Source organism: Sinocyclocheilus rhinocerous, unplaced genomic scaffold (genome assembly GCF_001515625.1).
Source record: "Sinocyclocheilus rhinocerous isolate Xijiao unplaced genomic scaffold, SAMN03320098_v1.1 scaffold2850, whole genome shotgun sequence".
Lineage (NCBI taxonomy): Eukaryota > Metazoa > Chordata > Actinopteri > Cypriniformes > Cyprinidae > Sinocyclocheilus > Sinocyclocheilus rhinocerous.
This window is the reverse complement of record NW_015643753.1, coordinates 95477-106028: the sequence shown is the minus strand read 5'-3', so window position 1 is coordinate 106028 and position 10552 is coordinate 95477. Positions and strand designations below refer to the sequence as shown.

The 10552-nt window shown below is 39.1% G+C and overlaps 2 long non-coding RNA genes across 2 annotated transcripts in view; both read left to right on the top strand.

The window, feature by feature from the left end:
- LOC107757688 (uncharacterized) overlaps positions 1-6349 on the top strand; it is a 14327-nt gene extending 7978 nt beyond the window's left edge. Inside the window, exon 3 of the long non-coding RNA XR_001641958.1 lies at positions 6323-6349. This is a non-coding gene — a long non-coding RNA (uncharacterized LOC107757688). The remainder of the gene's footprint in view (positions 1-6322) is intronic.
- A 3602-nt stretch (positions 6350-9951) lies between these two features.
- The window catches only part of LOC107757687 (uncharacterized), a 15704-nt gene continuing 15103 nt past the window's right edge, over positions 9952-10552 (top strand). The window contains exon 1 of the long non-coding RNA XR_001641957.1: positions 9952-10097. This is a non-coding gene — a long non-coding RNA (uncharacterized LOC107757687). The remainder of the gene's footprint in view (positions 10098-10552) is intronic.

Here is a 10552-nt window from a genome sequence, read left to right as displayed (position 1 = left end):
GAATCAAATTTATTTCAGCTAAATTAAACATTTCTCATCAGATGTAAAATAACTAAAACTAAAAGTTAAATAAAATGAGTGTGTGTGTGTGTGTGTGTGTGTGTACAGGTGAAACCAAAATATTCAACCCCCTTGACCTGCAAGACATTTTGCTGCAGAGAACAACATTTTATGTAAACAATTCAACAAATGTACACTATTAGAGAAAGTTTATTAATACACATTTGAGTAATTCTAAGAATGTAAAGTTGATGAATAATGAAAAAAAAAAATCACATTTGCTCTAAACATTCATGTTCAAAATTATTCAACTCCCAAAAGTCAAAATTGGTGCAGTCTTTTATTGTTTAAAATCACCCAGAATCACTGCTTGGGGATGCTTAGAAGCTTCTGTCACCTCTCTACTGCAATCTTGGCCCATTCCTCAACTGAAAAAGCGTTCAGATCACTGATAATCTTTGGCTTTCACATTGCCACTGCTTTCTTCAAATTCAACCAAATATTTTCAATTTGAATTAAATTTGGAGACTTAACAGGCCACTCAAGAACATTCTACAACTGATCCCTGAACCAAGCATAAGCAGATTTGGATGTATACTTTGGGATGATTGTCCTGCCGGAAAGTCCATTGATCATCTTCTTCAGTCTTTGCACCAAAGGCATCACGATTCTTGCCAAAATGGCCTGATACTTCAAAGAATCCATGATGTCCTTCATACAGTCATGATTTCCACTTCCTGCAGCAGTAAAACACCCTATAACAAGACTAGGTCTCCTCCATGTTTGACCATGGAGATGGTGTTCTTCTGCTCATTAGCTTTGCCTTTTTTGGACCAGACATACTGCTGACTCATTGGTCCAAAAAGTTCTAGTTGGGTCACATCACTTCATAAAATATTCTTCCAGAACACCACAGGTGTATCCAAATGAATTTTAGCATGTTTAAGTCGGCCTTTTATGTTCTTCTTGGTCAAGAGTTGCAGTCAGCAAGATGCCCCAACATGAAGGCCATGCTTGCCTTCTGATCTTCTTATACTCCGCATTGAAATGTTTTCCCTCTTTTCATTGGGTCATCTTTCAAGACTTTGGCAGTACATTGCCGGTTTTTCCTCAGTTGAGGAGAGTACAATCAAGCATATTGTACTTTTTCTTGAACACCCTCGAAGGTTTTCTGGTACAACACATTTTAAGCTAAGAAATAATGCTACCAGCTGTGTCTCTAGGAATTTTTAATGACTTGGAAATCTTCATGTAGCCTTAGATTTTCTAAAGTAATAAAACTATTTCTTTACTATAGCTTCTCTATAGCTTTTGTGAGAGCTCTGTTGACTTGTCATATTTGCTACTCAACTTCAGCACATGCATGGGCTAATTGTATGTATGTGTAACAGCTCAAGCTAATTCTGTTTTCTATAGAGTTTAAAGGTTCTAAAGGTTTAGTTGTGTTTAAAGACAATTTTGTTCCCCACCAGACAAATGTTACAAAAAAACAGCAATGTTGAATAGGGGTTGAATAATTATGACATAGCTGTATTATTAATCTTATAACTAAGACAGAGAGACAGACAGACAGACAGACAGATAGATAGATAGATAGATAGATAGATAGATAGATAGATGACAGGTTCTCATATATAATGATTGTAGAGTTTTATTTTTTTTACTTTTACTTTGATTATTCATGCATTCAAGCAAAAATACTCTTATTTTTATTTCTTACTTTTATATAATCTGATACTTAAATTATTGATTTGTTGTTGATATGTCATATTGATACAGGAAGGGGCAAGAGATATGGAACAACAGAGTGAGAGTGAGTAAATAATGACAGAATTTTAATTTTTGGAGGAACTGTCCCTTAAGTGTAAATATTTGCATACTGTTAATTATTTTACTAGAATATAGAGCCCAAAGCTAAAGACATTGACAAGAAGCCACAAAACTGACCCCATGCTGATTGGGGTCTTTAAGTAGCAGCTCGACTGCAGTTTAACTACTTTGAATTGAGCAGCTTCCCATCACAGTGTGGAGGAAGATGAATTTAAGGTGAGCTCCTTCACATAGCCGCTGGTTTTCCACAGCCTCCTCATTGCTTGGGAGTGGGAATGAAGGATGTGACGTGCTATTAATGTTAATCTAGTTTTTCCTGCAGCCGGTCACATCATCTCATTTATTGGAGAAAATATCCCGCTGTTATTCTTTTTTAAAATAATAACTCATGGCCCGTAAACCACGCACACTGTCCTTGAGGCGTGTTTCCTGCGGGTGAATGTTTCTAATGAAACACCGTTTCACTTAGTCTCACTCCTGATGGAAGTGGAAAGGCTTTGCTCAAATCAAACGTTTATGTAATGATAATCAGGATTAAAGCCGAGCTTTGATAAAAGGAAGCGAACTAGGTGGGGATCCGCTTCAACACATTTTAATAGGTGTTCCATTTGGCAGGATATTCTTTTTCATCCTCTTTTCAGTCTTTTTCTGGCTTCGCTGAAGTTCATTCGTGCTGTCAGATTTTAGGCTGTGAGAGACTTCAAACGCTCAGTCCAGTTTGGCGGGAGCTTGACACTTGAAGTTGTACCAACTAAACACAGTTCTGAACAAAGAATTTCAAATTGAACAACATTGCTAAAATGTTAAGGTTTTTTGAGTTGCAACATGAATAAATTGTGGTTGCCGTTTAAAAAAATGTTAAATGTTTTTAATGTTTAGTTTTTAATTTTAAGTTAATGTAATCGATTACATATTTTGATTAATTTATTGGCTGAATGAAGCACGTGAAGTCACCGTCAGCTGGAGTGACTGCGGTTCTGCCCGAGTGGAAAAAGAGTGAAAGGCAACATTGGTTTTCAGCATGAATGCTCTGACAGAACACACAAAACACATCTAAAACGAGAAAGAGCTTTGTGATTGACTGTACAAATAGATTTGACGAGAAATCTGAGACTGCCGAAAGCTACGGAAAAGGGAAGCAAATGGATCGCTGCAATTCACAGAAACAAATGGACACCAGGCAGAGAAACACGGATTTGCAGTTATCATTTTATGTTAATATGTTGAATTTTGCGGTAAAATCATACCCTATATATTGTATTGTTATATATAGTATTGACAATACTATATCAATTAAATATTTACTTTCTTATATTCTGCATAACTGGATGTTTTTAAATAAACACTGACCAAAATGATATATATATATATAACGTTGATATAAGTGATCACCCAGATTTAGACCAACCTATTTTGTATTTGCAAAATGTGTTCACAGGCACATTTTCTTTATGTCTGTCACAGTATTGGACATTTGGTTGTGTTTTTCTCCCTCATGTGCCCATATTTGGTTGTTCCTGTCCTTGTTGTGTCTTTATTAGTTAACCTCCTTTCACCTGTGTCTTGTTAATTAGTCATTAGTTCCTCTTCCGTTTGAATAAATTCACTTCCTTTAGTTCTCTGAGTTGTCGGTTATTGCATGTGGTTACCCTTTGTGTGTGGATATTCCCTTCATTTTTCCCTGTGGTTTTATTAAAAAGAATTAAGATTATCTTCGACGTACGCTCTTCTGTCTTCTTTACAGCACGTAAGCGTGACAGAATAACCGACCACAAGTAAATAAGCAAGCGGCGCCCCTTCTCTCCGTTTTGTTTCCGTTTTGGTCCATTTTTATTGTTGTTATGTATAATCCCAATTACCACCTCCTTCTCTTGGAGTAGAAAAGGATGCCTCTCGAGGTCCACTCGGCAATCTTCGTGGAGATCACCAACCACTCCAGCTTCCCGGACAGCAGCCTCTGCACATTCTTCCTGATGAGCCTCAACGATAAGTGCAGAGCGCGGTTGTCCGGAGGTGAACCTCGGGATTCTTTCGCCGCCTTTGTGGAGTGGGTGCTGGTGAGCAACATCTCGCCGTTCACCATCAGCCCTGCCGAGAAGCGTCTCAGCAGTCCCACTCCGGACCCAGAGCCCAGCCCACCATCACCCCTCAGCATAAGCCTGAGCCCACTGCTGACGGAGAGCCAGAGCCCGCCGCGACCGACGAGCCATCGCCAGAGAGAGCGACAGTGCTGAGGATCGCCCCGGAGCCAGAGGCCGTGACGTCAGACCAGGTGCAAGAGCCGGCTACAGAGCTCACCACGGGGGAGAGCACCATGGACAGGGAGAGCGCGGAGGGAAGCTCCGCCCACTGCACCATGGCTGAGGGTGAACTGAGCCCAATGGACTATAATTCGGATATATATAGAGACATGCCCCCTCTTCGTCCGCCTTCGTCTGAAGTGTCTGTCTGCCCCGAACTATCAGTCTGCCCTAAACTATCTGCCAGTTCTGAAATGACCATGGAGGTCGTTCCCCTATCGCTGGCGCTCCCGGTGCTGGGAGTGGCCTTCTGGTGTGTGTGGGCAGCACACACCATCCCTGAAAAAAACTGGTGCTCACAAATTCCCACCCTCCCTTTCCTGCCTTTTCCTGTCTTTTCCTGTCATCCCTGCTGCTTCAGCTCCGCCACCTCTGGCTCCTGTCAGCCCCTCTGCTCACCTCAGCCCACCATCTGTGCGCTGGATTCACCGTGGGTCTGCCAGTCTACATCGGCGTCGTGGCTGGAGGATCCCTTGTTTCCGCCACCAGCCTCTGAGTCCCGGACTCTGCCTCGGCCCTTCGACCCAGCGGCTCCACCATGGCTCCTAGCTCCCTCCTCTCCGCCGTGGCCCATCAGTCCACCAGCTCCTCCGGCTGCTCCTCGTCCCTCTGGCTCTGTCAGGCTCCTCCTTCCCTCCAGCTCCAACTCGGTCCTCAGTCGCTCCGGCTCCAACGCGGCCTTTCGGATCCTCAGTGTCGCCCGGGCTCATTGGCTCTCTGTCTCCGCCTTGGGCTCCTGCTCCACCGCCTTTGGTCGGCCCCCTGTAGTCGTCAGCCCTTCCTCCACCATGGCTCCTCCCTCCATCGGCCACCATCATGGCTGCGGCCTGGGTCCCGCCTGGCTCCTCCTGCTCCAAGTCCCTCCTGTCTTCTCCCTGGCTCCTCCCTCAGTCTTATTCGCCCTGGCTCCTCCTGTTTCCTCCATGGCTCCTCCCTCCGTCGTCTCCACCCTGGACTCTGTTCACCGTCTTCCTCACGGGAGTCTGTCCTCCGCCCAAACCTCCACCTGGGTTGTCCGCCTGCCTTCCTGCAAGCCCAGCGCCATCCCCTGTCACCATCCCACATCCACTCCTTTGTCCTTCTCCTAAGTCCGGGGGGCTGTCACTGTATTGGACGTTTGGTTGTGTTTTTCTCCCTCATGTGCCCATATTTGGCCGTTCCTGTTCCTGTCCTAGTTATGTCTTTATTAGTTACCCTCCTTTCACCTGTGTCTTGTTAATTAGTCATTAGTTCCTCTTCCGTTTGTATAAATTCCCTTCCTTTAGTTCTCTGAGTTGTTGGTTATTGCATGTGGTTACCCTTTGTGTGTGGATATTCCCTTCATCTTTCCTTGTGGATTTATTAAAAAGAACGCTCTTCTGTCTTCATTCCAGCACGTAAGCATGACAATGTCATTCCCCGGCATCTAAATCAGGCACATATAAATGTCTGGACACACGATTTCTGGCTGCATATCAATATCCATGGGCCACTGGGTCTTTGGTAAGTTGTAAGGGGCACTATATCAAGACCAACAACCTTTAGTTTGAATTGATTATCGTTTGTTTTACTCGCATTTTTGCAGCTTCTCTATTAAATCCAGTCATGCAGTAGGCTCTTTTGCCACCCAGTCCGGCTGATTGGGAGTGTTCTGGCGGGAAAGTGACATCAGTGCATACCCTCTATAGTGATGGGAGAAACAAAGCTTTTCGAAACTCTGAATCAGTTGCGTTACAAAGTGATTCGCTGATTCGACGCGCATGAAATGCCACTCGCTGATGACACCTGCTGGTCAAAATTAAGTAAATGCAACTAAAACTCAGTTCAGACATGAATAAAACACATTTTACAAACCGACTGCAAATGTTTTGCGTCATTAAAATGTCTAAAACTGATATAAGATTGGGTAAGACACTGGTTCATACAGAGATTGACACAGAGCGGCGAACCTCTGAAACGTAGCGAAGCTTTCCTTATTGAGATCACGTGATTTTATGTAATGATTCATCAAGTTGACTGAATTCATGTTTTCTTAAAACGTACTTTTTTACAGTGCATACTTGTTTTATGTCTGTGCAATATGTGGTAGGTACAACTGCTTTTTCATGAGTGTGTCTGTAGTCACTTGTGTCGTCTTCTGAGATGCACCAAAGAATAAAAAGTGTGTTTGGAACAACATGAGTGTGCTTTAAGCTTTCTTTTCTCTTTTCCAGAAAGGACAGGCTGTTTTTTTTTTAAAGAAAGGTCAAACAAAACACTGGAAGAACATCATGAAGTTTGAAGTGGAGTATTCAAAGACTTGTAGTTTTCCCTGGAGAACATCACGTGAGAACCTCAGCCTTCAGCTAAGAGGCCAGTGCTTTTTTTTTTTTGCTTTTTTTTCTGGGTATAAACACTTATAAATCCGGTCAAAGCGGAGTTTGACTTCAGAAATATTTAAGGCAGGTGTATGTGGAAACAGCGCACAAAGAGCTGTGATTAAAAGCCTGAGGAGCCGAGAGAAAGCGATTACTCCTCTCTGAACTTGCTTACTTCTGAGATTGCACTTGAGAGTGAGTCCTGTTGTTGAATTTTCATATTACAGCTGTTCTACTTCTCATTTAAAGAAATAAATATTCCTAGTTATGTTCAGCTCAATGTCTATGAGCAGCATCTGTCAGTTAATACAGACAATCATTTCGACTTTCTCTCAGTTTGGATGAAGGAACAGGAGGCACATCTATAATGATGGAAATTGGGGTCAGAGTTTATTAGCAGAAATGTAAAGCTCTTTTTTTTTTTTAAAGCACTCGAACGAATTCTTCAGTATTTTTTTTTTTTTGTCAGTATACTCTACTGTTCTGTACAAGTGTCTCTTATGCTTAACAAGCTTGCATTTATTTGACTGAAAATAGAGTAAAAGCAGTAATATTGTGAAATATATTGCAATTTAGAATAACTGTTTTCTGTGAATATACAGTAAAGTATAATTTATTGCTGTGATGCAAAGCTGAATTTTCATCATCATTACTCTAGTCTTTAGTGTCACATGATCCTTCAGAAATCATTCTAATTTGCTGATTTGCTGCTCAAGAAACATTTCTGATTATTATTGTTGAAATTTATTTTTTGATCAATTGAATGTGTCCTTGCTGAATAAAAGTAAAAGAGCAGTAGTGTAACTCCTAAAAGACATATATTTGATATTTTTTACAGATTAAATTAAAAAATATATACAGTATATTGAATTTACTTTGAAACAATTTTCACTCAGAAATTGGTATTAAATTTGACAAATAATAACGGAAAAACAGCAAGTAACACATTGATTTAAATGTGAAATTTCTAAGTAAAAAGACTGAAATAGTATTTTCTTGTAAGACATACTCCAATAGTTTTTGTTTTATTTGAAAATGTAAAAAAACAAACAAACAAAAGTGTATTCACAGTGCTCTTTTCCTTGTACATTCATTGAAATGTTTAAATCCTTATGCTTGTAGATAAATTTGAGCAAGTCTTGCATATTATCTGTTGAATGTAACTCCCATATGTCACGTTATGGAAGTAAAAATGGCTTTGTAAAAAATGTTTCATGTTGATTGTGAAAATTTTGAACTGCTGAAATACTATTTCAGTCTTTCTACTTCACAATTTCTTGTTTAATACGGTGTGTTACTTGCCTTTTCTTTGTAATTAATTGTGTAATTTATTTCTGAGTGAAAATGGTTTCTACATCAAATTCTCGTGTACAGCACCTTTCTCCATCTAAACTTTAAATCTGGATGGTTTTTATCTTAAAATTAATTCAACCACTTATGTACATACAGTAATATATCAGTGTTTATGTATGCATTTATGAGTATATTTAAGCCTTTAAACCGTGCTGTCAAGCTGAGGATGGAGAATATTTGCGTGTCTATAAGCCGTAGCTCACATGCACTCGCTCAGGTACATTTCCAGAATCCTAATGCTTGAATGACCTGAAAATGAAGATGTATTCTGGATGCAATCTCTCTCTCGCTGATGTCGTTTGCGTGCGCCGTCACTCATGCATGCAGATCAGCGGTAACCCGCGCTGGAGAGATGGTTGAGCTGGAGCACATCGCTTTATTAGATTGCTCAGCACAGGGAAAGTGAAATGTGGGCTAATTGCAAAAGAACAAGACTAATCTCAACTTTATATAGGCCACAGGGGGGGGCACGGTTTGATCTCTCAGCTACCTGACTTCACTGACAATAGCAGGAGCAGTCGAGCGTCTCCGGAGACTCGTCTCTTATTGGCTTTAAACGCTTTGCTTCTGGATTTTTTTGGTCCTTCATTGACAGGCTTCTTTGGAAGTACAGCACGTTTTATTAAAGGCATAGTTCAACCAGAAATTTGCTGAAAATGTGCTCATCCTCAGGCCACCCGAGATGTAGATGAGTTTGTTTCTTCATCAGATTTGGAGAAATGTAGCATTGCATCTCTTGTTCACCAATGGATGCTCTGCAGTGAATGGGTGCCGTCAGAATGAGAGTCCAAACAGCTGATAAAAACCTCACAATAATCCACAAGTAATCCATCAGATAACATGTTGAGAAGACAAAATCTGCGAACAAATCCATCATTAAGATGTTTTTAACTAAAATTCTGATGGCACCCATTCACTGCGGAGGATCCATTGGTGAGTAAGTGATGCTGTGTGCTGGATGCTGTTCAAGTGATGAAACAAAGAAAGATATTACTAATGTATAATGTTTTTTTAAAACCCTTTTAGGCTTTTAGGTTTTGCATCACGTTACAATCTAGTTTCTAGAAATGCAAAATGACCCACATCAGTTTAATCAGCTTGATTCATCACTGAGGTACAGTGGTGTGTAAAAGTGACTGTACAGGTAGTGATGTTCACTCAGTAGGCGTGTGTGTGTGTGTGTGTGTGTGTGTGTGAATCGCATGTTAACGCTCATGTTTGCCGCTGTTCTCCAGAGCCGTCTGACGCTGTGTGAGGATTTCAACAGGGCAGTCATGTGCAATGGCACAAAAACAGAACATATCGTTTCTAGTGAATGAACAAACACACCTGTGAAAACGCTGAGATGAACCTTGAATGAGGAAAACTGCTGTTGTGCCCTACAAAAAAAAAAAAAAAAAAAAAAGTACTGCTTTAGTAGCATGTTTTTGGTCATGACGTGGTTAATTCAATGTTCAAAAGTTTGGGATTGATAAGATCTTTAAAAGCCTCTTATGTTCACCAAGGCTGCATTTATTTGATCAAAAATAAAGCAAAAGACTGTGAAATATTATTACAATTTCAAATAGTTGTTTTCTATGTAAATATATAGTGAAATGTGATTTCTTTATGTGATCAAAGCTGAATTTTCAGCATCATTACTCCAGTCTAAAGTGTGACATGATTCTTCAGAAATAATTCTAATATGCTGATTTTCACCATTTAATAACATTCTAATTTGCTCATTTGAAAGTAACTTTTTATAATTTTCAAGGTTGAAAACTGTTGTGTTTTAGTTTTTAGTTCTAGTTTATTTAGTTCTAAGCTACAGTGTATGAAAATGGGAAATGTTGAAATATGCTGACATAAAATAAGTTTACGTGTTTTAATATTTTATTTTATTTCAAGTAATGAACATGTTTGTTTTAATGGTTTTAGTTAAATAATAACCCTGGTTGAAAACAATTGCGCTGCTAAATATTTTTGTCAAAACTGTGATGCTTTTTTGTAACGTGATAAATGTCTTTACTGCCATTTTTTATCAATTTAATGCATCCTTGATTAAAAGTATTAATTTCATAAAAAAGAAAAAGCATACTGATCTCTAACTTTTGATCGTGATGATGATATTAAAACAGCATTTTCTTCTCGTTTTACTTGCATAAGGATATTCATAGATCTGGAGCAGGACGTCCATCAGGAATGTGTCTCTCTTTGACCAGCAGATCGATGACGTCAATGAAAAGAAAAGTCATTTCAGAGCTGGAACAAGATCATGCATTTTGATGAAAGATTTCAGGTAAGAAGGCATTTTTCTCTTAATATTTACATGCACTGATGAGTCATTCTCAATAAAACCAGGAATGCCAATTAAGAAAGTCAGTTTGGGTGCATGTTTATATATATATATATATCACAGCAAATCAACTTATTTTGAGTTTCTGTTTATAAATCTAATCTCTTTCTTTGTATTAATGTGAATTTTTAGTTTTTAATGAACTCAAAATGTTAAGACAACCAGGTTACTTTCTTTTTAAAATTAAACCAACAAGAATAATTTCAGTTTGTTTAACTAAAATAACTCAAATTTAAATAAAAATTAATATAAAAAAAACTATACAGGCATATTTAAAAACAAAAACCTATAAAATTACATAACCACTAAAATCAAAATGAAAATAGAATAAAAGCTTTAATAAATATAAAAAAATAATATAACAAACAAAAAAAAACTTTCGAAGGCAACATTTCTAA